At 44.9% G+C, this 24,286-nt stretch overlaps 1 long non-coding RNA gene and 1 pseudogene across 3 annotated transcripts; one reads left to right on the forward strand and one right to left on the reverse strand.

Annotated features, from left to right (window-relative positions):
• Positions 1-239: 239 nt before the first annotated feature.
• On the reverse strand, positions 240-3,261 carry LOC120962029 (uncharacterized). 3 transcript variants are annotated; one of them, XR_012205688.1, is made up of 3 exons: positions 2,456-3,261; positions 2,121-2,228; positions 240-685 (listed from the first exon to the last, which is right to left on the reverse strand). It is a non-coding gene; the product is annotated as an uncharacterized lncRNA (long non-coding RNA). The 3 variants fall into 3 exon arrangements; XR_012205689.1 differs by having other exon boundaries at positions 2,121-2,225; positions 2,456-3,260; XR_012205690.1 differs by having other exon boundaries at positions 240-682; positions 2,456-3,258.
• An 18,495-nt stretch (positions 3,262-21,756) lies between these two features.
• On the forward strand, positions 21,757-23,391 carry LOC141020745 (methionine S-methyltransferase-like; annotated as a pseudogene).
• Positions 23,392-24,286: the final 895 nt, after the last annotated feature.

Consider the following 24,286-nt stretch of genomic DNA (forward strand, 5'->3'; position numbering starts at 1 on the left):
TTCCTTCACGTCGGACGGAGGCAGAGACTCTGCTCCATGCACTACTAGGAAAAACCTTAACAGTAGCGTGGGTTTTTGGACTACCACTAGCGTAGGTTCCCACGTACTGCTATGACGCTATAGCTATTTTTTTTTTAGCAGTAACGTGTCTTTTACCCCACGCTACTTCTAAATAGACATACCAGTAGGCAGTAGCGCTGGTGCCCCACGCAATTAGTATTCCACACCCACGCTACTAGTAAAGGAATAACAGTAGCGCTTCAATGATACACCCACGACAGTAGTAACAAATTAGGATTTAAAAAAATAAAAGTCTACCTATTTGAGTTTAGACATGCATTTCACAATACGTACATGTTATGCATACAGTCAATCATCAATCATACATATCTGATGTAGATAATTAACACACGCACACGCACACACATGCGCGCGCGCACACACAAAATATATGCCACGCGTCTACGTCGTCGGCGTTGGTGCCTCCACAAGGCCGTGTTGATGGTGTTGATGTCGTCGTCGTCGTCGCCGCCGCCGCCACAGCACCATGACGATGTCGTCGTCTTCGTCGCCACCGTAGCCCTGTGTCGATGTCGATGTCGATGTCGTCGTCATCATCGTCGCCGCAGCCCCATGTCGATATCGTCTTCGTCGCCGCCGTAGCTTCATGTCCATGTGTTCCCTACTAGGAACTCACAAATCCTGGAATTAAACAATGAACCAAGACCACTACTAGGAACTCAAAAGAACCTGGAGCATTAGTACAGTATAACAGTAACCTATAGAGCACTAAGTAACAATAGCAGAAACAAAAGCATATAGCAGCAGCATAATATATATGAATTATAAGCAGTACCTAACAGACCAATCCTAGAAATTGGGGAAAACCCATCTTAAGAAGGATACACTGCTAGGCATGACCAAATCTTAATATAGATTCTGAATCCAAGCTTTTGAGGCAAATTGCAACAAGCAAAGTTTGTGCACCAAGTAGGAGTAATTCCCAGGTCATTCGCAAGCAAGAAAGAAAGAAGGCATCAGCAACAGCAGATTATTACCAACATTGTACCCTTTAATGTCAGGTCATTTCAATTTAACTCTTGGTTGGAGATGTATTCTTGTTGTATTACTAGTAATCATCAGCAGTAACAGCACTTGGTCATTATAAATATCACTGGTCATTATAGTCGACATGATAACTTCCCATTTATTACTATATTTATAAGGAAATTTTGTAATAACATTCATTCATGTGACATAAGAGACCTAGAGCAACATTTCATATATTAGTGACAGTTAAGCTGCTGCACTTGCAAATTTGTAACACCAATCAAATAGATGTGTTATGTATATTCTCTAGTGCGGTCTTAAATTGGAAGGAAATGAGGAGTTTCTTCTTTCAAACCAATGTAGTGATTTTATTGAAAAGTATGAGCAGGTGCACTTATATTATATCAGAAATATAAATATCAGTACTTTTTTTTATCTCACATGGCTGTATTAAGTAATAATGTGTGTGTGTGTGTGTGTGTGTGTAAAATAGACTATTCCAGTAAATTTAATCCTTGATTCCTCCTAATAAAGAACAATATCTTGAGGAACTACATAGAGTATCATACTGTTGCAAAAATTAAGAGTGAAAAAGTAAAATTGTAGGCATAGAATCTTACATATTCGGTAAAGTCATTTTGAAAGCTAAATATTCAGAAGCATCAAAGATAGTTATTTTGAGAATGGAAATATATACCATAACTCGCTGGTTATTTCTTGTAAGAGTATGTAGATAGAGTACCATCTAGAAAGACTCTCATGGCTCAGTGGTTGTTGCTTGTAATGCTATACAGATAGAGGACCATCCAAAAAGACTAAGCTATCAAAATATTCCAATGCTCGCCTTAACTTCACTACCAGTTGTTGAAATAATAAAAATAGTAACCATAGAAACAAAGTTTGATGGATAAAACTGTAGGACTGCAGCATTGTAGTTGTTAATTTTTTTTGCAGTAAGGCCTTACTGGGAAGCTGAATCGCATAATATCCTTTCTGTGGATTGATATATTGTAGACCAAAATACACTTGCCGTTAGAAATAATGCTATATGAGAAGATACAGTTTTATACCTGAACTATCAGCGACATGATCCTTCCTTCCCAGTCACGAGTAGTAGATGGACCAGAACCGACTGCGCCAAGCTATCAGCGACACGAGAATCACAATCGCGCGGACTGCTGGAACATAGGCGTGAACATAAAATTTTATACCTGAACTAAACTCAACTTGAGCAGCACTACAATGAACGAAAACTGAACTTGACATTACTGAACTAATTGTGCATCTATCTGCTAACATCTAATTTGTTTGTCATACACTAGTACTACACTAAACTATAACTGATATCCCAAAGCCTACACTAGCACTACACTTAACTAAAACTGAACTTGGCTGTTGCACTTACGAAAATTCAGAAAACGCACTTGGCATAGCTAGCCGCATTACTGAATATTCAGAAACGAGCAGCTGCAGCGGCGTCCAAGAGCAATTGACCGTCAGCCAGCCACCGGAATCCACGGACGACAGCGCCTCACCGCGACTCCGGCCGGCCATGAACGACGAGCCGACCCGGCGGTCACCAGATCCGCCGCCGCCACAGCTTCTACTACTGCCGCGCCTGCACTCGTCCCCGTCCGCGGCCAATCCCCGTACTGCTCGTCGGCCTGGGCACGCGCAGGTGCGGGGTGCTACTCCTTGGCCAGCGGGCCGACCTGGGCACTCGGCGGCAAGAACACGGGGGCGCCCGAATCCCTAGCCGCGGGCAAGGGTGCAGACCTTGAGGCATCGATCTGGACGGAGGGGAGGGCAGGGCGGAGCTTGGGTGCATGTTGCATGCGTCCGGAGATCGCCGGAACCGGCCGGCGTGGATGGTGGCGGCGGCGACGAGATCGTGGGGGACAGGAGCTCGACCGAGAGCCAGGGGTACGGTGGGGGTGAGATTTGTGTGAGAGAGTTTTTTTTTTATCTGGTCGCTTGGCAGGTGGAGGCAGTGGACACACTGGGTGTATCGCCTGCGCTATAGCTATTCACTTAGTAGTAGTGCAGGATTTAGTACCTGCGCTATTAATATTTTTTGATCTGATGGTGTGGTGTGGCACACTTACCAGTAGCGTGCCCAAAAGAAACCAACGCTGCTGCTATGCCATACCAGTAGCGCTTTGTACCCGTGGGGACACAAACAATTAAACGCTGCTGGTAAACTTCTATGTATAAGCATTTTCCTAGTAGTGATGGCCGGGGTGATGCTCACCGGCGTCCAGGTCTCACGGATGAGTAGGTGGCTCCCTTACGAGAAGATCGGATCGCCATGCGTACGTGCGCGGGACAATCATGAAGAAGTGGCACTCCTCTGCGACGACGACGACGACGAGCCGGGGCTCCGGCGAGGTCACGGTTTAGGGGGAGATTGTTAGCAAATAAACCGCGACACTTGTGTCCGTCGCGTGCGTAGCGTGTGCGTGCTGTGTGTGCCGTGGCGTAGGAGAGTAGGACTAGGTTGTTGGCGAGTGGACGCGGGCGACGCATGCAGATTCCAGCCGCGTCGAGAAAATAACATGGGAGCGCGTCCTAGGCATGCAGATCGTGGGAGTGCGTCGTGTGCGAGCGGGCAGGAGTGGGGTGTGACATGTGTGTGCTATATAGCTCCTCCCTGTATACGTATAAGCTGAGCCAGCTGAAAAGAGAAAAAGATTAGGATGTTGGTGCGCCCGTGGCGGCGTTCGTCGCCGGCAAAATTCTGAGCTGTCTTCTCCGGGTCTTCTTCTGCCTCCGTCCTTGAGAGAGAGAAAGAGGTTCGACCGGGTTTGTCCCAACAGACAGTAGGCTTCAATCTGACCACTTTGTCTCGTTGCAAACTTGTCATGACACATACTAATTGATTGGTCTGTGGAGGTTATTGATCAGAATGGACAAAGGGAATTTCGTATGAGGTGAGAACACATGAAGGCATTGACCAAATGATTCATTTAGAATAGTATTTTGATGGTCGCTAGGCAGTGATATTTTTGTGGGAAACATTTTCTGTAACCTTTTCATGTTAGGCTAGAAAATCTTTCCAGCATATTAGCATAAGAATAATAATCAACAAATCAGCCTAAGAATAATAATCAACAAATCAGCCTAGTGAAGTTATTGCCATAACAAATAAAATACAATGTATGTACACCATATCTTTAGTTCATATTATTTATAAAAGTAGCATTTATACTGGAACAGCAGTAATTTACAAGATTCTTACATTATCTGAAGTCATGATTTCTCTGTCACTATTTGTATGTATAGAGTACAACAAACTGCTGCCTATAGTTGGTGATATGCTAAAAGCTTTCCAAACCACTAATACACAATTTCTTTTTTCTTGTTCTCTTATTCAGGTAAACTTTGCCCTGTTTTTGTATCTATCATTTGGTTTTCATTGCGTGACAAGTTTATCAACTGCTTCTAAGATCCCTGCAAAAAAGAAACTGACGATGATGGAGATACCTAGCATGTTCAGTCCTGAGGATTGGTCCTTCACTTTCTATGAGGGCCTCAACTGACATCCAGATTCCATTTCCAGGGATAAGATAGTAGCAGAGCTGGGATGTGGGAATGGTTGGATATCCATTGCGCTTGCAGGAAAGTGGCTACCTTTGAAGGTTAACTTGTCCTCTCTTGTTCTGTGTGTTAAAAGTATATTGTGTTTAAGATAAAGATAGGGGTTACAGATAGAATATATTAAATCATGTATGACTTGTCCTCTACTCCAAGTCTCTCTCATATGTACTTCTATATATACCCTACACAAGGGTTAGATCCATACAACGAGTATTGTAGGTTTTATACTTTCTACATGGTATCGGAGCCAAGCAGCTGACGCAATTAAATCCCAGCCCACTTACGGTCCACGTTTAGACCTGAGGGAGCAACACGTGAGGGTGAGTGTTGACGAATAAATGTATTGCCTAGTCTCTTCCATCAGATCGGTCTGATTTGTAAAGTGGTTATGTGCATAAACTTACAATTTCCAAATGTTTTCATTTGCATTTGCTCTATCTTATTTTCGACTAAAACTTTCAGGTATATCCTGATCTGGAAGTTGCTTTTGTCATTTCTGATGATGGAGCTGTCTGCGAGGCACTATCACAAACTATTGAACTATTGGAAAGGCGTACCTCTGTAATCAGCCAGCACTATTATCACTAGTAGAAAAGGGCCTATTGTCCCGGTTCGTAAGGCCCATTTGTCCCGGTTTTTGAACCGGGACTAAAGGGTCGCTTACACGAACCGAGACAGATGGGCCTCCATGTGGCCGGTGCTGCGAGCCCAGGCAGGAGGGCCTTTAGTCCCGGTTGGTGGCACCAACCGGGACCAGTAGGCATCCACGCATCAGCAGCTGGCAGGAGCTGAGGTTTTTATTTTTTTCTAAAAGGGGGTGGTTTAGGGGGTAATTTAGGGTGTGTTAGTTAGCTAATAGAGAGAAGTGTCCTCTCTTATTTCCGTGCTTGGTTTACCAACGCTACTGCTATGCCTAAACATGGCTTAGATTAAAGTGAAGGCAACATGTGGTGCATGTCGAAAGTAATACTAATCCTAACTTGATCAAGTTTGGAGATTAGTACTACTTTCGACATGCACCACATGCATGTTGCCTTCACTTCAATCCAATCCATATTCATTTCACCCACTGATATATAATAACTCTTCATGCTCGCATCATGCATCATCATAATAATAAGTCCTACTAATCATCATCATATATGCAACTTCTACTCGTTATTAATAACAAGTCATACGATCATAGTCATCGAACCAACCCTACTTAATTGTTCTTAGCACATGATCATCAGTATTAGGTAGGACCTAAATACCATCTTTAAGGTAAAATAGCATAAAACAATAGACCCTGACTCTCCATTATGGAGAATGGAGACCATCCTGTCTCCAATTCTTGCGCTTCGCTTCCTTTTGCTTCCAAGAACCTCCTTACGACTGTCCATACATTTTTTTCATTCTTTGATTTTCATGTCTCCACATGTTTTAGAAATCCGGTATGGACAGTTGAGATTCGTAGGATGACCTGGCTGTATGTTCAAAACATCAAGGCTACCATTCTGATACATCAAATGAGGCACACAATCCTCTGAGATTATCTGTTGAAAAACATATTAATAACTTCATAGTTAGCAATGATGTACTAGTTTTAGAAGTATGCAAAAGATGCACGAATGTCGTAATAGTAAAAAATCTTACCAGGGTATCTCCATAGTAGTTACCGTAGTTCAACATGTGCACAAGTAGCACGTATTGACCATAATGTTGAGGAATTTGATTGTAGATATTGTAATTCTCAAGATCAGTACAAAATGCAATCAGATGGTTTTTCTCCTGATAAGTTAATTCGGAGCCTTCGGTGTAGTAGGTTCTGTCTACCATCTTCCGCACATTCTTTGAGGAATGAAAATAAGTTGTCAATGGAAATAAGCTGTCAACTAGTTTGAAATGAACAATATAAATTAGCTAATAACTATGTTTGAGAAACTCACATAGCGGTAGAATTGTAGGTGTATCAACAAGGACCCAAATGTCCATATTGTCTTGCTCGATTTCAGGATCACCAACATCCATGGTGACAAGCATATCCTCATGAAAATCATACATCTTGCAAAGTGTTTCCCATTTTTTGCAACCAAAAAGGGTTACGCTCTCAGAATTGTACAACTTTACTTCAAAATCCACACCATGATGGGTCCTTAGGTGAATTTTCTTTGTTTCGAAACTTTCATGGTCTTCAAAACCCATCCTCTCCAAGACATAGCGTCTTACATGGCATGGGATAAGCTAGTCGAATTGTAAAAGATGAAAATTACACGTTGAAATAGTTGAAGTCGTGCTTAATTACGAAAAAAATACTTGTCGTCGTTGCGTACAGTTTAAACATCGAAGGTCTCCTCCAGCTTAATGCTGAAGCGCCGATCTTCCTCCAGGTGAGGCCTGTCGCACAGACCTAGCTCGGTCGTCGTGGCACCAGTCGCACTCCCCCGGAAGACTTTCGTCTTCCGAGTACGACATTTCTTAATTCAAATATTAAACTTGTACAATTAAATATATGTACTATAAAAAACCTAAATTAGATCATTATTATTCATCATGGGCTGACTATCGGTCTTTCGAGTCCTTTCTTGAAAACTCTCAGCTCACGTGGTGTACATATTCGACCGTCGGTGATGGTAGCTCCTCCTTTCATTCCCAAGTGCATTACACCAAGTTGTCTAGCACGCGGGAATGAAGGAAGCTACCCCCCGACAACAGTCGGGATTCTTCGTCCTCTCATATATATATATGGTGGAGACTCTCCCTCACTGATTCCTCTCTGACATTTGCGAGGAAACTTGATGGCCATTACATTTCAATGGTTGAATATATGAGCAAAAACATTTAAAAATATCTTATAGGACTCATATTGACATGGAGATTTGGCTGGTCTCACCTCGAGGTCGGAGGGGGGTCGGTGACGGGGACGACGGCGGGGATGATGGAGGGGGCTCCTAGATTTCTGCAAAAAACAAAAACACTATAAGCTATCAACTAATCAAATGCATACGCCTTGCATAGTGCTCTGTAATTTTAGCATTCAAAGTAGGAGTACTTTTCCAATTTGAGCATTCAATAAGCAAAACCAAATCGTAAAATAAAGTAGTATTCAAATTAGCATGCATTCAATTATAAGGAAAACTACATCATCTCTTGCGTCCATACATCGTCGAATATTATCACTAATACACCTCGAATACTATCATACATATAGCATCGCTAATACAGCTAGAACCGTAGCGCCCGACGGGTATCGGCGCGGGCGGTGGACACCCAAAGAGAAGGAACCATCATAGGATCATAGCTCCAGTGAGATCCCTGAAGAACCTGCCAGGTATTGTCGGACCTGCCCTCCAACGCAACCATGTAGCGACGGACGTGCTCGTCCTCCTCGCTGACAAGGTGACACGGTGTCCGGAAGCCTCTGCACCATCACTGGCCCACGCGACCGCCACCAAACAAGGATCGGGTCAACGACGGGCTGGCTCCTCACCAACCTACGTGTTGGGGAACGTAGCAGAAATTCAAAATTTTCCTACGTGTCACCAAGATCAATCTAGGAGATGCTAGCAACGAGAGGGGAGGAGTGCATCTACATACCCTGGTAGATCGCGAGCGGAAGCGTTCAAGAGAACGGGGTTGATGGAGTCGTACTCGTCGTGATCCAAATCACCGATGATCCTAGCGCCGAACGGACGGCACCTCCGTGTTCAACACACGTACGGAGCGGGGACGTCTCCTCCTTCTTGATCCAGCAAGGGGGGAGGAGAAGTTGATGGAGATCCAGCAGCACGACGGCGTGGTGGTGGAAGTAGCGGGATCCCAGCAGGGCTTCGCCAAGCGCAAGCGGGGAAGAAGAGGTGTCACGGGAGGGAGGGAGGCGCCAGGGCTTGGGGTGCTGCTCCCATGCGCCTCCCCACTATATATAGGGGCGGAGGGGGCTGGTTTCATGCCCTCCAAGTCCATTGGGGCGTTGGCAAAGGTGGGGGAAAGAAATCCCATCATTTCCCTTCCCCACCGATTGTTATCCCCCCTTTTTAGGGATCTTGATCTTATCCCTTCGGGATATGATCTTATTCCTTCTAAGGTGGGATCTTCGTGCGCCTTGACCAGGGGTGTGGGGCATTGCCCCCACTACCCACGTTCATGTGGGTCCCCCCATGCAGGTGGGCCCCACTTCGGAACCTTCTAGAACCTTCCCGGTACAATACCGAAAAATCCCGAACATTTTCCGGTGGCCAAAATAGGACTTCCCATATATAAATCTTTACCTCCGGACCATTCGGGAACTCCTCGTGACATCCGGGATCTCATCCGGGACTCCGAACGACTTTTGGATTTCCGCATACTAATATCTCTACAACCCTAGCGTCACCGAACCTTAAGTGTGTAGACCCTACGGGTTCGGGAGACATGCAGACATGACCGAGACGACTCTCCGGTCAATAACCAACAGCGGGATCTGGATACCCATGTTGGCTCCCACATGTTCCACGATGATCTCATCGGATGAACCACGATGTCGAGGATTCAATCAATCCCGTATAAAATTCCCTTTGTCAATCGGTACGTTACTTGCCCGAGATTCGATCGTCGGTATCCCAATACCTTGTTCAATCTTGTTACCGGCAAGTCACTTTACTCGTACCGTAATGCATGATCCCGTGACCAAACACTTGGTCACATTGAGCTCATTATGATGATGCATTACCGAGTGGGCCCAGAGATACCTCTCCGTCATACGGAGTGACAAATCCCAGTCTCGATTCGTGCCAACCCAACAGACACTTTCGGAGATACCTGTAGTGCACCTTTATAGCCACGCAGTTACGTTGTGACGTTTGGTACACCCAAAGCATTCCTACGGTATCCGGGAGTTGCATAATCTCATGGTCTAAGGAAATGATACTTGACATTAGAAAAGCTCTAGCAAACGAACTACACGATCTTGTGCTATGCTTAGGATTGGGTCTTGTCCATCACATCATTCTCCTAATGATGTGATCCCGTTATCAATGACATCCAATGTCCATGGTCAGGAAACCATAACCATCTATTGATCAATGAGCTAGTCAACTAGAGGCTTACTAGGGACATGTTGTGTTCTATGTATTCACACATGTATTACGGTTTCCAGTTAATACAATTATAGCATGAACAACAGACAATTATCATGAACAAGGAAATACAATAATAACCATTTTATTATTGCCTCTAGGGCATATTTCCAACAGTCTCCCACTTGCACTAGAGTCAATAATCTAGTTCACATCACCATGTGATTAACACTCGAAGTTCACATTGCCATGTGACTAATACCCAAGAGTTTACTAGAGTCAATAATCTAGTCCACATCACCATGTGATTAACACTCAATGAGTTCTAGGGTTTGATCATGTTATGCTTACGAGAGAGGTTTTAGTCAACGGGTCTGCAACATTCAGATCCGTGTGTGCTTTACAAATCTCTATGTCATCTTGTAGATGTAGCTACCACGCGCTACTTGGAGCTATTCCAAATAACTGCTCTACTATACAAATCCGGTTCTCAGAGTCATCCGGATTAGTGTCAAAGTTTGCATCGACGTAACCCTTTACGACGAGCTCTTTTACCACCTCCATAATCGAGAAAATTCCTTAGTCCACTAGATACTAAGGATAAGTTCGACCGCTGTCATGTGATCCATTCCTGGATCACTCTTGTACCCCTTGACTAATTCATGGCAAGGCAAACTTCAGGTGCGGTACACAGCATAGCATACTGTAGAGCCTACGTCTAAAGCATAGGGGACGACCTTCGTCCTTGCTCTCTCTTCTGCCGTGGTCAGGTCTTGAGTCTCACTCAATACTCACACCTTGTAACACAACCAAGAACTCCTTCTTTGCTGATCTATTTTGAACTCCTTCAAAATCCTGTCACGGTATGCATTCATTTGAAAGTACTATTAAGCGTTTTGATCTATCCTTATAGATCTTGATGCTCAATGTTCAAGTAGCTTAATCCAGGTTTTCCATTGAAAAACACTTTTCAAATAACCCTGAATGCTTTCCAGAAATTCTACATCATTTCTGATCAACAATATGTTAACAACATATACTCATCAAAAATTCTATAGTGCTCCCACTCACTTCTTTGGAAATACAAGTTTCTCATGAACCTTGTATAAACCCAAAATCTTTGATCATCTCATCAAAGCGTTCATTCCAACTCCGAGATGCTTACTCCAATCCTTAGAAGGATTGCTGGAGCTTTGCATACTTGTTAGCATCTTTCAGGATTGACAAAACCTTCTGGTTGTATCACATACAACCTTTCCTCAAGAAAATCGTCGAGGAAACAATGTTTTGACATCCTATCTGCAAGATTTCATAAATAATGCAGTAACTGCTAATATAATTCTAACAGACTCTTAGCATCGCTACGAGTGAGAAAGTCTCATCGCAGTCAACTCCTTGAACTTGCCGGAAAACATCTTAACGACAAGTCGAGCTTTCTTAATGGTGACACTTACCATCATTGTCTGTCTTCCCTTTAAAATCCATCTGTACCCAACAGCCTTATGACCATCAAGTAGTTCTTTCAAAGTCTATACTTTGTTTTCATACATGGATCCTCTCGGATTTTATGGCCTCAAGCCAATCGTCGGAATCCGGGCCCACCATCGCTTCTCCATAGCTCGTAGGTTCATTGTTGTCTAGCAACATGACTTCCAAGACAGGATTACGTACCACTCTGAAGTAGTACGCATCCTTGTCGTCCTATGAGGTTTGGTAGTGACTTGATCTGAAGTTTCATGATCACTATCATAAGCTTCCACTTCAATTGGTGTAGGTGCCACAGGAACAACTTCTTGTGCCCTGCTACACATTAGTTGAAGTGACGGTTCAATCACCTCATCAAGTCTCCACCATCCTCCCACTCAATTCTTTCGAGAGAAACTTTTCCTTGAGAAAGGACCCATTTCTAGAAACAATCACTTTTGCTTCCAGATCTGAAATAGGAGGTATACCCAACTGTTTTGGGTATTCTAAGAAGATGCATTTATCCGCTTTGGGTTCGAGCTTATTAGCCTGAAACTTTTCCACATAAGTGTCACAGCCCCAAACTTTTAAGAAACGACAGCTTAGGTTTCTCTAAACCATAGTTCATACGGTGTCGTCTCAACGGAATTGCGTGGTGCCCTATTTAAAGTGAATGCGGTTGTCTCTAATGCCTAGCCCATAAATGATAGCGGTAATTCGATAAGAGACATCATGGTATGCACCATACCCAATAGGGTGCAGTTATGATGTTCGGACACAGCATCACACTATGGTGTTCCAGGCGGTATTAGTCGTGAAACAATTTCCACAATTTCTTAATTGTGTGCCAAACTCGTAACTCAAATATTCATCTCTATGGTCATATCACAGACATTTTATCCTCTTGTCATGACGATCTTCAACTTCACTCTGAAATTACTTGAACCTTTCAATAATTCAGACTTGTGTTTCATCAAGTAAATATTCTCAGCATCTACTCAAATCATCTGTGAAGTAAGAACATAACGATATCCACTGCGTGCCTCAGCACTCATTGGACTGCACACATCAAATGTATTACTTCCAACAAGTTGCTCTCTTGTTCCATCTTACTGAAAACGAGGCCTTTCAGTCATCTTGCCCATGTGGTATGATTTGCATGTCTCAAGTGATTCAAAATCAAGTGAGTCCAAATGATCCATCTGTATGGACTTTCTTCATGCATATATACTAATAGACATGGTTCGCATGTCTCAATCTTTTCAAAAACGAGTGAGTCCAAAGATCCATCAACATGGAGCTTCTTCATGCGTTTTATACCAATATGACTCAAGTGGCAGTGCCACAAGTATGTGGTACTATCATTCCTATCTTATATCTTTTGGCATGAACATGTGTATCACTACGATCGAGATTCAATAAACCATTCATTTTAGGTGCAAGACCATTGAAGGTATTATTCAAATAGACAGAGTAACCATTATTCTCCTTTAATTAATAACCGTATTGCGATAAACATAATCCAATCATGTCTATGCTCAACGCAAACACCAAATAGCAATTATTCAGGTTTAACCCCAATCTCGATGGTAGAGGGAGCATGCGATGCTTGATCACATCAACCTTGGAAACACTTCCAACACATATCGTCATCTCACCTTTAGCTAGTCTCCGTTTATTCCGCAGCTTTTATTTCGAGTTACTAACACTTAGCAACCGAACCGGTATCTAATACCCTGGTGCTACTAGGAGTACTAGTAAAGTACACATTAATATAATGTATATCCAATATACTTCTGTCGACCTTGCCAGCCTTCTCATCTACGAAGTATCTAGGGTAGTTCTGCTTCAGTGACCGTTACCCTCATTTCAGAAGCACTTAGTCTCGGGTTTGGGTTCAACCTTGCGTTTGTTCACTAGAGCAGCAACTGATTTGCCGTTTCATGAAGTATCCCTTCTTGCCCTAGCCCTTCTAGAAACTAGTGGTTTTACTAACCATCAGCAATTGATGCTCCTACTTGATTTCTACTTTCGCAGTGTCAAACATCGCGAGTTGCTCAAGGATCATCATGTCTATCCCTGATATGTTATAGTTCATCACGAAGCTCTAATAGCTTGGTGGCAGTGACTATGGAGAACCATCACTATCTCATCTGGAAGATTAACTCCCACTCGATTCAAGTGATTGTAGTACTCAGACAATCTGAGCACATGCTCAACGATTGAGCTTTTCTCCCTTAGTTTGCAGGCTTAAGAAACTTGTCAGAGGTCTCATACCTCTTGACGTGGGCACTAGTCTGAAATCTCAATTTCAGTCTTTGGAACATCTCATATGTTCTGCGATGTTTCAAAACCGTCTTTGGTGCCACAATTTTAAACCGTTCAACATTACGCACTGAACTATCACGTAGTCATCAAAACGTGTATGTCAGATGTTCGCAACATCCACAAACGACGCTCGAGGTTCAGCACACCGAGCGGTGCATTAAGGACATAAGCCTTCTGTGCAGCAATGAGGACAATCCTCAGTTTACGGACCCAGTCCGCATAATTGCTACTATCAACTTTCAACTAAATTTTCTCTAGGAACATATCTTAGTAGAACTAAAGCGTAAGCTACGACATTATTTGCAAAGACCTTTTGACTATGTTCATGATAATTAAGTTCATCTGATTATTTAATGAACTCCCACTTAGATAGACATCCCTCTAGTCATCTAAGTGATACATGATCCGAATCGACTAGGCCGTGTCCGATCATCACGTGAGACGGACTGTCATCATTGGTGAACATCTCCATGTTGATCGTATCTACTATACGACTCATGTTCGACCTTTCGGTCTCATGTGTTCCGAGGCCATGTCTGTACATGCTAGGCTCGTCAAGTCAACCTAAGTGTTTTGCTTGTGTTCCGAGGCCATGTCTGTACATGCTAGGCTCGTCAACACCCGTTGTATGCGAACGTTAGAATCTATCACACCCGATCATCACGTGGTGCTTCGAAACAACGAACCTTCGCAACGGTGCACAGTTAGGGGGAACACATCTCTTGAAATTTTAGTGAGGGATCATCTTATTTATGCTACCGTCGTTCTAAGCAAATAAGATGTAAACATGACAAACGTCACATGCAAATCATAAAGTGACATGATATGGCCAATATCATCTTGCGCCTTTGATCTCCATCTTCGAGGCGCGGCATGATCACCTTCGTCACCGGCATGACACCATGATCTCCATCGTCATGATCTCCATCATCGTGTCTTCATGAATTTGTCTCGCCAACTATTACTTCTACTACTATGGCTAACGGTTAGCAATAAAGTAAAGTAATTACATGGCGTTTTTCATTAACACGCAGGTCATACAATAAATTAAGACAACTCCTATGGCTCCTGCCGGTTGTCATACTCATCGACATGCAAGTCGTGATTCCTATTACAAGAACATGATCAATCTCATACATCACATATATATAATTCATCACATCCTTTTGGCCATATCACATCACATAGCATACCCTGCAAAAACAAGTTAGACGTCCTCTAATTGTTGTTGCATGTTTTATGTGGCTGCTATGGGTTTCTAGCAAGAACGTTTCTTACCTATGCAAAAGCCACAACGGTGATATGCCAATTGCTATTTACCCTTCGTAAGGACCCTCTTCATCGAATTCGATCCAACTAAAGTGGGAGAGACAGACACCTGCTAGCCACCTTATGCATCAAGTGCATGTCAGTCGGTGGAACCTGTCTCATGTAAGAGTACGTGTAAGGTCGGTCCGGGCCGCTTCATCCCACAATGCCGCCGAATCAAGATAAGACTAGTAACGGTAAGCAAATTGAACAAATCATCGCCCACAACTACTTTGTGTTCTACTCGTGCATAGAATCTACGCATAGACCTAGCTCATGATGCCACTGTTGGGGAACGTAGCAGAAATTCAAAATTTTCCTACGTGTCACCAAGATCAATCTAGGAGATGCTAGCAACGAGAGGGGAGGAGTGCATATACATACCCTTGTAGATCGCGAGCGGAAGCGTTCAAGAGAACGGGGTTGATGGAGTCGTACTCGTCAGGATCCAAATCACCGATGATCCTAACGCCGAACGGACGACACCTCCGCGTTCAACACACGTACGGAGCGGGGACGTCTCCTCCTTCTTGATCCAGCAAGGGGGGAGGAGAAGTTGATGGAAATCCAGCAGCACGACGGCGTGGTGGTGGAAGTAGCGGGATCCCGGCAGGGCTTCGCCAAGCGCAAGCGGGGAGGAAGAGGTGTCACGGGAGGGAGGGAGGCGCCAGGGCTTGGGGTGCTGCTCCCATGCGCCTCCCCACTATATATAGGGGTGGAGGGGGCTGGTTTCTTGCCCTCCAAGTCCATTGGGGCGTTGGCAAAGGTGGGGGAAAGAAATCCCATCATTTCCCTTCCCCACCGATTGTTATCCCCCTTTTTTAGGGATCTTGATCTTATCCCTTCGGGATATGATCTTATTCCTTCTAAGGTGGGATCTTGGTGCGCCTTGACCAGGGATCTGGGGCATTTCCCCCACTACCCACGTTCATGTGGGTCCCCCCATGCAGGTGGGCCCCACTTCAGAACCTTCTAGAACCTTCCCGGTACAATACCAAAAAATCTCGAACATTTTTCGGTGGCCAAAATAGGACTTCCCATATATAAATCTTTACCTCCGGACCATTCCGGAACTCCTCGTGACGTCCGGGATCTCATCCGGGACTCCGAACGACTTTCAGATTTCCGCATACTAATATCTCTACAACCCTAGCGTCACCGAACCTTAAGTGTGTAGACCCTACAGGTTCGGGAGACATGCAGACATGACCGAGACGACTCTCCGGTCAATAACCAACAGCGGGATCTGGATACCCATGTTGGCTCCCACATGTTCCACGATGATCTCATCGAATGAACCACGATGTCGAGGATTCAATCAATCCCGTATAAAATTCCCTTTGTCAATCGGTACGTTACTTGCCCGAGATTCGATCGTCGGTATCCCAATACCTTGTTCAATCTCGTTACCGGCAAGTCACTTTAATCGTACCGTAATGCATGATCCCGTGACCAAACACTTGGTCACATTGAGCTCAGTATGATGATGCATTACCGAGTGGGCCCAGAGATACCTCTCCGTCATACGGAGTGACAAATCCCAGTCTCGATTCGTGCCAACCCAACAGACACTTTCGGAGATACCTGTAGTGCACCTTTATAGCCATCCAGTTACGTTGTGACGTTTGGTACACCCAAAGCATTCCTACGGTATCCGGGAGTTGCACAATCTCATGGTCTAAGGAAATGATACTTGACATTAGAAAAGCTCTAGCAAACGAACTACACGATCTTGTGCTATGCTTAGGATTGGGTCTTGTCCATCACATCATTCTCCTAATGATGTGATCCCGTTATCAATGACATCCAATGTCCATGGTCAGGAAACCATAACCATCTATGATCAACGAGCTAGTCAACTAGAGGCTTACTAGGGACATGTTGTGGTCTATGTATTCACACATGTATTACGGTTTCCAGTTAATACAATTATAGCATGAACAACAGACAATTATCATGAACAAGGAAATACAATAATAACCATTTTATTATTGCCTCTAGGGCATATTTCCAACACTACGCCCGCCGAAAGGTAGCACCTCCCAGTACCAGCCCGGCGGAGCCCAGTCCCGGACATGGCCCCTCTGATGAAGCCGGCCTCCTCCGCCGAGTCGACGACGAGGATGCGGGATAGGCATCGTCGACGTTGATGCTGGAATAATTGCTTGAACTAAAAAAATAAACTAGTTCTATTAATTTTCTTGCTAAAAATAAACTACTTCTATATATAGTAAAATAAAGTAGTTTTCTTAAATCAACTAGTTCAACTACTACTAAGCACTTAATTACTATATATAAAATAAAGTAGTACTTACTCCCGTATAATCACACATATATACATATAATCTAAAAAAACCATAGGGGGCGCGGCGGCGCGGCGGCGGCGGCCAGTACAGGGAGGAGGAGGAGGGGATCGGGGCGGCGCTCAGAGCGGGCGCGGCGACGGCGTGAGTGCAGGGCGCGGCGACGGCGACGAGGAGGCAGGGCCGGCGGCGTCGCCGCAGGGGTGGCGCGGGGCGGCGTCGGGGCGGCAGGGGACGACGACGGGGCGGCGCGGGACGGCGTCGGAGGCAGGGCGACGACGGCGACGGCGAGGCAGAGGGGCAACCTGGCGGCGTCGTCGGGCGGGGAAGACGAACTGAATGAAATTTTTGACAAGTGTTGTATATATAGCTAGAGCTTTGGTCCCGGTTCGTGGTACCAACCGGGACCAATGCCCCCATTATATTAGTCCCGGTTTGTGGCACCAACCGGGACCAAAGGTCTCTTTTCAGCAGCCCAAAGGGCGGGAAGCAGAGGCCTTTGGTCCCGGTTGGTGGCACAAACCGGGACTAAAGGGTGGACATTGGTACCGGTTGGTGGCATGAACCGGTACCAATGCATACCTTTAGTCCCAGTTGGTGGCACCAACCGGGACTAAAGGCCTTATGCTGCCCGCGTCGCGGCACGAAAGTTTAGTCCCACCTCGCTAGTTGAGGGAGCTCGAGAGTGGTTTATAAGCCCCACTCCCGGTGCCCTCTCGAGCTCCTCTCAAATGCAGGCTTTCGGGCCTAAACACACTGTATCTGTCTGTGGGCTTGTTGGGCCTTCTGCGGGCCAGAATCCTGGCCCAACTAGCTGGGTTTCTAGTCGTATTCAGGCCGTGGTGGCCCAGTAGGTGGCATTTTTTTTATTTTTTTCCAGTTTTTATTGTTTTTTAGTTGCTTTTTTTATAGTTTATTTTATTTTGTTTCTACTTATTTGTTTTATAAAAGTTTATTTTATTTTATTTTGTTTCTACTTATTTATTTTATTTTGTTTGTACTTATTTATAAAAGTTTATTTTGTTTATAATTATTTATTTTATTTCTTTTTTGCTTTTTGTATTTATTTTATGAAAATTCTTTTTGCTTTTAATGTTTTGAACAGAAAATACTTTGATAATTCTGTCTACTTATTTATAAAAGTTTATTTTTTTCTACTTATAGATTTTATTAAAGTTTATTTTATTTTATTTGGTTTCTACTTATATCATCAATTTTCAACCTTTTCTGACTTTATTTGTTATTTTTCATGCATTTACTGATTATTTTGAGCTATAAGACCCTGAAATTGAAAATCATTTCAAATGAACTGTGAAAAGGTTGAAAGTTGGCATGGTATCATCATTTCATCCACATAGCATGTGCAAGAAAGTTGAGAGGGTTACGGCAAAACCTGGATGCACTTCGTGTACAAAACTCGTCTGTTCAAAGGGATTTTATTTTTTAAAACTTATTTGAATTCCTGACTTTTTGTGTGTTCAAAATGCACCATTCAAAGCCACATCATTAATTTTCAACCCTTTCTGACTTTATTTGTTATTTTTCATGCATTTACTGATTATTTTAAGCTATAAGACCCTGAAATTGAAAAGCTGGATGCACTTCGTGTACAAAACAGACAATCTGTTTCGAGATATCAGGGTTTCATACGGAAACTCGTCTGTTACAACAGGCATTTCAAATGAACTACGAAAAGGTTGAAAGTTGGCATGGTATCATCATAATAGTTGTGGAGAGAAAGTCTTCACTTTTTCTTCGCTTCTGTCCTTTGCTTATTGTGCCGTAACCATGGATAATCTTCATCGTTTATCAGGATGCTTGGGTCAGCCTTGACTTTGAAGGGAGGAATTTCATGAAACTTTTCATAATCTTGAGACACGTCTGTCTTGCCCTCCACTCCCACGATGTTCCTTTTTCCTGAAAGAACTATGTGGCGCTTTGGCTCATCGTATGATGTATTCGCTTCCTTATCTTTTCTTTTTCTCGGTTTGGTAGACATGTCCTTCACATAGATAACCTATGCCACATCATTGGCTAGGACGAACGATTCGTCAGTGTACCCAAGATTGTTCAGATCCACTGTTGTCATTCTATACTGTGGGTCTACCTGTACCCCGCCTCCTGACAGATTGACTCATTTGCACTTAAACAAAGGGACCTTAAAATCATGTCCGTAGTCAAGTTCCCATATGTCCACTATGTAACCATAATATGTGCCCTTTCCCCTCTTGGTTGCTGCATCAAAGTGGACACCACTGTTTTGGTTGGTGCTCTTTTGATCTTGGGCGATCGTGTAAAATGTATTCCCATTTATCTCGTATCCTTTGTAAGTCAATACAGTCGAAGATGGTCCCCTGGACAACGAGTACAGGTCATCACAAACAGTGTTGTCACCTCTGAGACGTGTTTCCAACCAACTGCTGAAAGTCCTGATGTGTGGTATCCCTTGTTTGTCTGTCCTGAAAGGTTACTGAGAGCGGGCCAATGGTTGATGGTTACAAACAGCAACGCGTGCAGGTTAAATTCCTCCTGTTTGTGCTCATCCCACGTACGTACACCGTTTCCATTCCACAGCTTTAAAAGTTCTTCAACTAATGGCCTTAGGTACACATCAATGTCGTTGCCGGGTTGCTTAGGGCCTTGGATGAGAACTGACATCATAATGAACTTCCGCTTCATGCACATCCAAGGAGGAAGGTTATACATACATAGAGTCACGGGCCAGGTGCTGTGATTGCTGCTCTGCTCCCCGAAAGGATTAATGCCATCCGCGCTTAAACCAAACCATACGTTCCTTGGGTCACCTGCAAACTCAGCCCAGTACTGTCTCTCGATTTTTCTCCACTTCGACCCGTCAGCGGGTGCTCTCAACTTCCCGTCTTTCTTACGGTCGTCACTGTGCCATCACATCAACTTGGCATGCTCTTTGTTTCTGAACAGTCGTTTCAACCGTGGTATTATAGGAGCATACCACATCACCTTCGCAGGAACCCTCTTCTTGCGGGGCTCGCCGTCAACATCACCAGGGTCATCTCGTCTGATCTTATACCGCAATGCACCGCATACCGGGCATGCGTTCAAATCCTTGTACGCACCGCGGTAGAGGATGCAGTCATTAGGGCATGCATGATACCGGGCATGCGTTCAAATCCTGGAATTGTTGCTGCGTACGTACTGTCGGTCAATTCGTTATCCTTTGGAAGCTTCTTCTTCAATATTTTCAGTAGCTTCTCAAATCCTTTGTCAGGAACAGCATTCTCTGCCTTCCACTGCAACAATTCCAGTACGGTACCGAGCTTTGTGTTGCCATCTTCGCAATTGGGGTACAACCCTTTTTTGTGATCCTCTAACATGCGATCGAACTTCAGCTTCTCCATTTGACTTTCGCATTGCGTCCTTGCATCGACAATGACCCGGCGGAGATCATCATCATCGAGCACATCGTCTGGTTCCTTTTGATCTTCAGCAGCTTCCCCCGTTGCAGCATCATCGGGCACATCGTCTGGTTCCTCTTGATCTTCAGCAGCTTCCCCCGTTGCAGCATCACCGTATTCAGGGGGCACATAGTTGTCATCGTCCTCTTCTTCTTCGCCGTCTTCCATCATAACCCCTATTTCTCCGTGCCTCGTCCAAACATTATAGTGTGGCATGAAATCCTTGTAAAGCAGGTGGGTGTGAAGGATTTTCTGGTCAGAGTAAGACTTCGTATTCCCACATTTAGGGCATGGACAACACATAAAACCATTCTGCTTGTTTGCCTCAGCCACTTCGAGAAATCATGCACGCCCTTAATGTACTCGAAGGTGTGTCTGTCACCGTACATCCATTGCCGGTTCATCTGCGTGCATTATATATAATTATGTGTGTCAAAAGTAAGAAAATTAGACAAGTATCTATGTAAAGTAAGAATTTTTTTCTTTCAGAAAGAAGATAAGAACAAGAGGCTCACCACGGTTTTGCCGGCGATGAGATCGGCGCGGGTGATCGACGACGGTGAAAACCGGGACGGGGTGTGATAGACCGCTAATATAAACCTAGACAAATCTCGGGGAAAATGGAGCTCGGAGGTCGAGCTTCGAGAGGAGAAAGCTTAACTAGTGTGGCTCGGGTATTTCATCGAACACCTCATGTGCATAAGAGGCTAGAGCACCCAATGCCCTCCCCCTCGCCGGCCAGCAAAAAACAGAGCATTGTGGAGTGTTGTGCTGCGGCGATGGGGTATATATAGGCAACTCATTTGTCCCGCTTCGTGGTTGGAACCGGGACTAAAGCTCCCTCTTCTGTCCCGGTCCGAGCCACGAACCGGGACCAATGGCTGTGGGCCAGGAGCGAGGCCTATTGGCCCCAGTTCGTGCCTAGAACCGGGACAAATGGGTCCACACGAACCGGGACCAATGCCCACGAGGTCCCGGCCGCCCCCCTGGGCTCACGAACCGGGACTAATGCCCCCCATGGGTCCCGGTTCGTGCAGAACTAGGACTAATGGGCTGGCCAGGCCCGAACGAAAGCCCTGTTTTCTACTAGTGTATGGCTGTCTTTTCCATGAGCTGCTGGCTTTTCAAATTGGTGAGAGGCATCGGCAACAAAAGGTAAACAGGATTAGCCGTCTCTTGGTTTATAATTTATAATTTTCATCTTTAATTCTTATTTAGAGTAGAATTAATGTTTAATGACCTATGGGATATCCCACTTCAGAAAATGGGGACCTATGGAATATTGTGCGACTAGAGTGTTTTTTTCTTGCCTTCTGATTTTTCTTTGATCTTTTTCAGAGACAACCTGCAGAAGTGATACCTGAGAAGATGATAGGATTTTCTAATTCAGCTATCTCTACCCTAAAAGAAACTGACTTTTTTGTTTCTGATTCCAAGAAATCTGGCGTCATTCATGCGGATTTAGATCATAGCTTCTTGCCAGTACCTTCTGCAGTTGAAGCCTCCATGTTTGAAAGTTTTGTTAGGCAGAACGTCACTGATTCTGAAACTGATGTCCGTTCCAGCATCCAACAGCTAGTGAAAGATAGCTATGGTTTAATGGTTTCCCAGCAGACTTTATATGGCCACACCTCCCTTGCACTCTTCCGCAAACTTGTTCTTTGTTGCATGCAAGAACGAGGTACTTTCCTATTCCCCTTGGGCACCAATGGTCACTATGTCACGGCAGCAAAGTTTATGAACGCACGTACGCTCTCACTATTCCAACAAACGTGGAATCAGGCTTCAAAATTGAACCATTGGCTCTGGCTTGTGCAATTCGCAGTGTGAAAGCATCTCGGTCATGGGTTTTTATATCTGGTCCCACAACGAACCCTTCTGGTTTCGTGTACAGTAACAATGAGATAGAAAGTTTGCTTTCTCTTTGTGCTAGTTCGGGAGCTCGATCTGGATCCAGATGGGCTTCGGCGGGCCGCAACCTCGTGTACATTTCCGTCAATGACTTGCTGTCCCTGGGATCAACCTGCAACTCGAGGATGCCGGGGGCTGCGGCCCTGGGCGTGGCGGTGGTGGCCATCTCCTCCGCCGGATATGGTCGGCTTGAGGCTGGGTGGTCGGATCTACAGATCCGTCATCTAGTCCCGGTTGCGAGTTGAGGAAACAGAGTTGCCGGTGAAAACCAAGCCGATGGCGGCGTTTTGCGTCATTACCTTATGAAGGCATCGTCGTGTAACTTCTGTCGACTCACTCGTGCTGCTTCGGGGGAAACCCTACGATCTGGTAATCCAGATCGGACGATGGCGGTACTGCGGTGTTGTTCCTCTCTTGGGAGCATCGTTTGGGCAGCAGCGCTGGAAGTCAGAGGCAGGAGGTGGAGCGGCTTCGTCTTGCACGGAGCTTCGGTGGAGATGTCAAGTCATGCCTGACCGACAGGTGCTACGCTTTGTCATGTATGGTCGGCAGGTGCTAGGCACGACATATCTACTAGAGACTTCAAGCTGTGTCGACTGGTGGTACTTGGCGGCATGATGCTGAGGTGTACCGGTGACGACTGCGACGTGCTCAGTTGTTCGCGCGCAGGGAGGTGGTGCCATTGGGCGCCGTGGTTGGGATGTTGCTGGCTGTCAAGGTGGTATATAAATGCTGGCGAAACCAACAGCCTACATTGGCAAACCGTTCAAGGTGGGCAGGTTCAAAGATGTGCTTGACGGCGGCAACATCAGGGAAGCCATTCTTAGATCCACCGGGCTTTGCATAAGCAGCAGCTCATAGACGAGGATACAAGACTACTGCCGGTTCAGCTTTGCTCTGGACAGTGGTGAATTCCAGCGGGCAATGGACTGCATCACAAGGTTCAAGGAGTTGGTTCTGTGAGGAGGCGACGCTCGGATGAAGGGTAACTAGCTCGGATGTCGGGTGGTTCCATAATGGAAGGAAAAGCCTCAAACAAACATACATAAGAAAGGATGTAATTGTTTTGTTGTGAATTTATGTATGATGGGCGATTGATGAAAGGTTGTAGCCCTTGTTGAAAGTTCCAATAGCAGCAGCACTTGGCATAGTTAGCGATATCACTTTGACTTGTTATGATGGCATACTAGCTAGCTAGCTAGTCTTAAATTCTGATTTTCTTCTTGTTATGTGGGTTATTATATGTGACATAGCAAAATAATAATTTTTGGTTAGTACAAACGAACCCGATTAAAAGACTAGGCAGTGTGAATTGAGTTAATACAAGCCATGCATCGACTAGTAGACGCATGCAGTGCCCAATAACTTGGTTGGGGCAACCGATGGAAAACCGAAGTTAAACGTTTGTGACTGTGATTGAGTTTGAGAAGACCTCGCAAAAAAAAGGCAGCGATCTGCGCCGGCGCACCGGCCCAATCGTTGGGCCGGTCAAGCCCCAGCCGTCGGATGTGGACATCCCGAGCCATCAGATCCCTTTGTCCCCAACCTCTCCCATCTTCAACCTCCGGCATGGAAAAGGGATGCAGCAGCGTGCGCCCATAGTTGCAGCCTTGTAGCTCCGGTGCCACCGCTCGCAATTCCAGTGCACGACGGCCACGCTCCGGTGGCGACGGTTCGCCGGACACAGCGCCCCGATGGTTGCAACTTCTCCAATTCTGCGGAGTCTGGTTGTAGCTTTCTCTCTCAAAGGTTGAAGCTTTTTCCCTCTACGATAGAAGCTTTTCTGTAAACGATTGAAACTTTTTCGCACATACGATTCAAAGCTTTCTCTGTCGAACGGTTGCAACTTCTCTGATTG

This window comes from Aegilops tauschii, chromosome 3 (assembly GCF_002575655.3).
Source record: "Aegilops tauschii subsp. strangulata cultivar AL8/78 chromosome 3, Aet v6.0, whole genome shotgun sequence".
NCBI lineage: Eukaryota > Viridiplantae > Streptophyta > Magnoliopsida > Poales > Poaceae > Aegilops > Aegilops tauschii.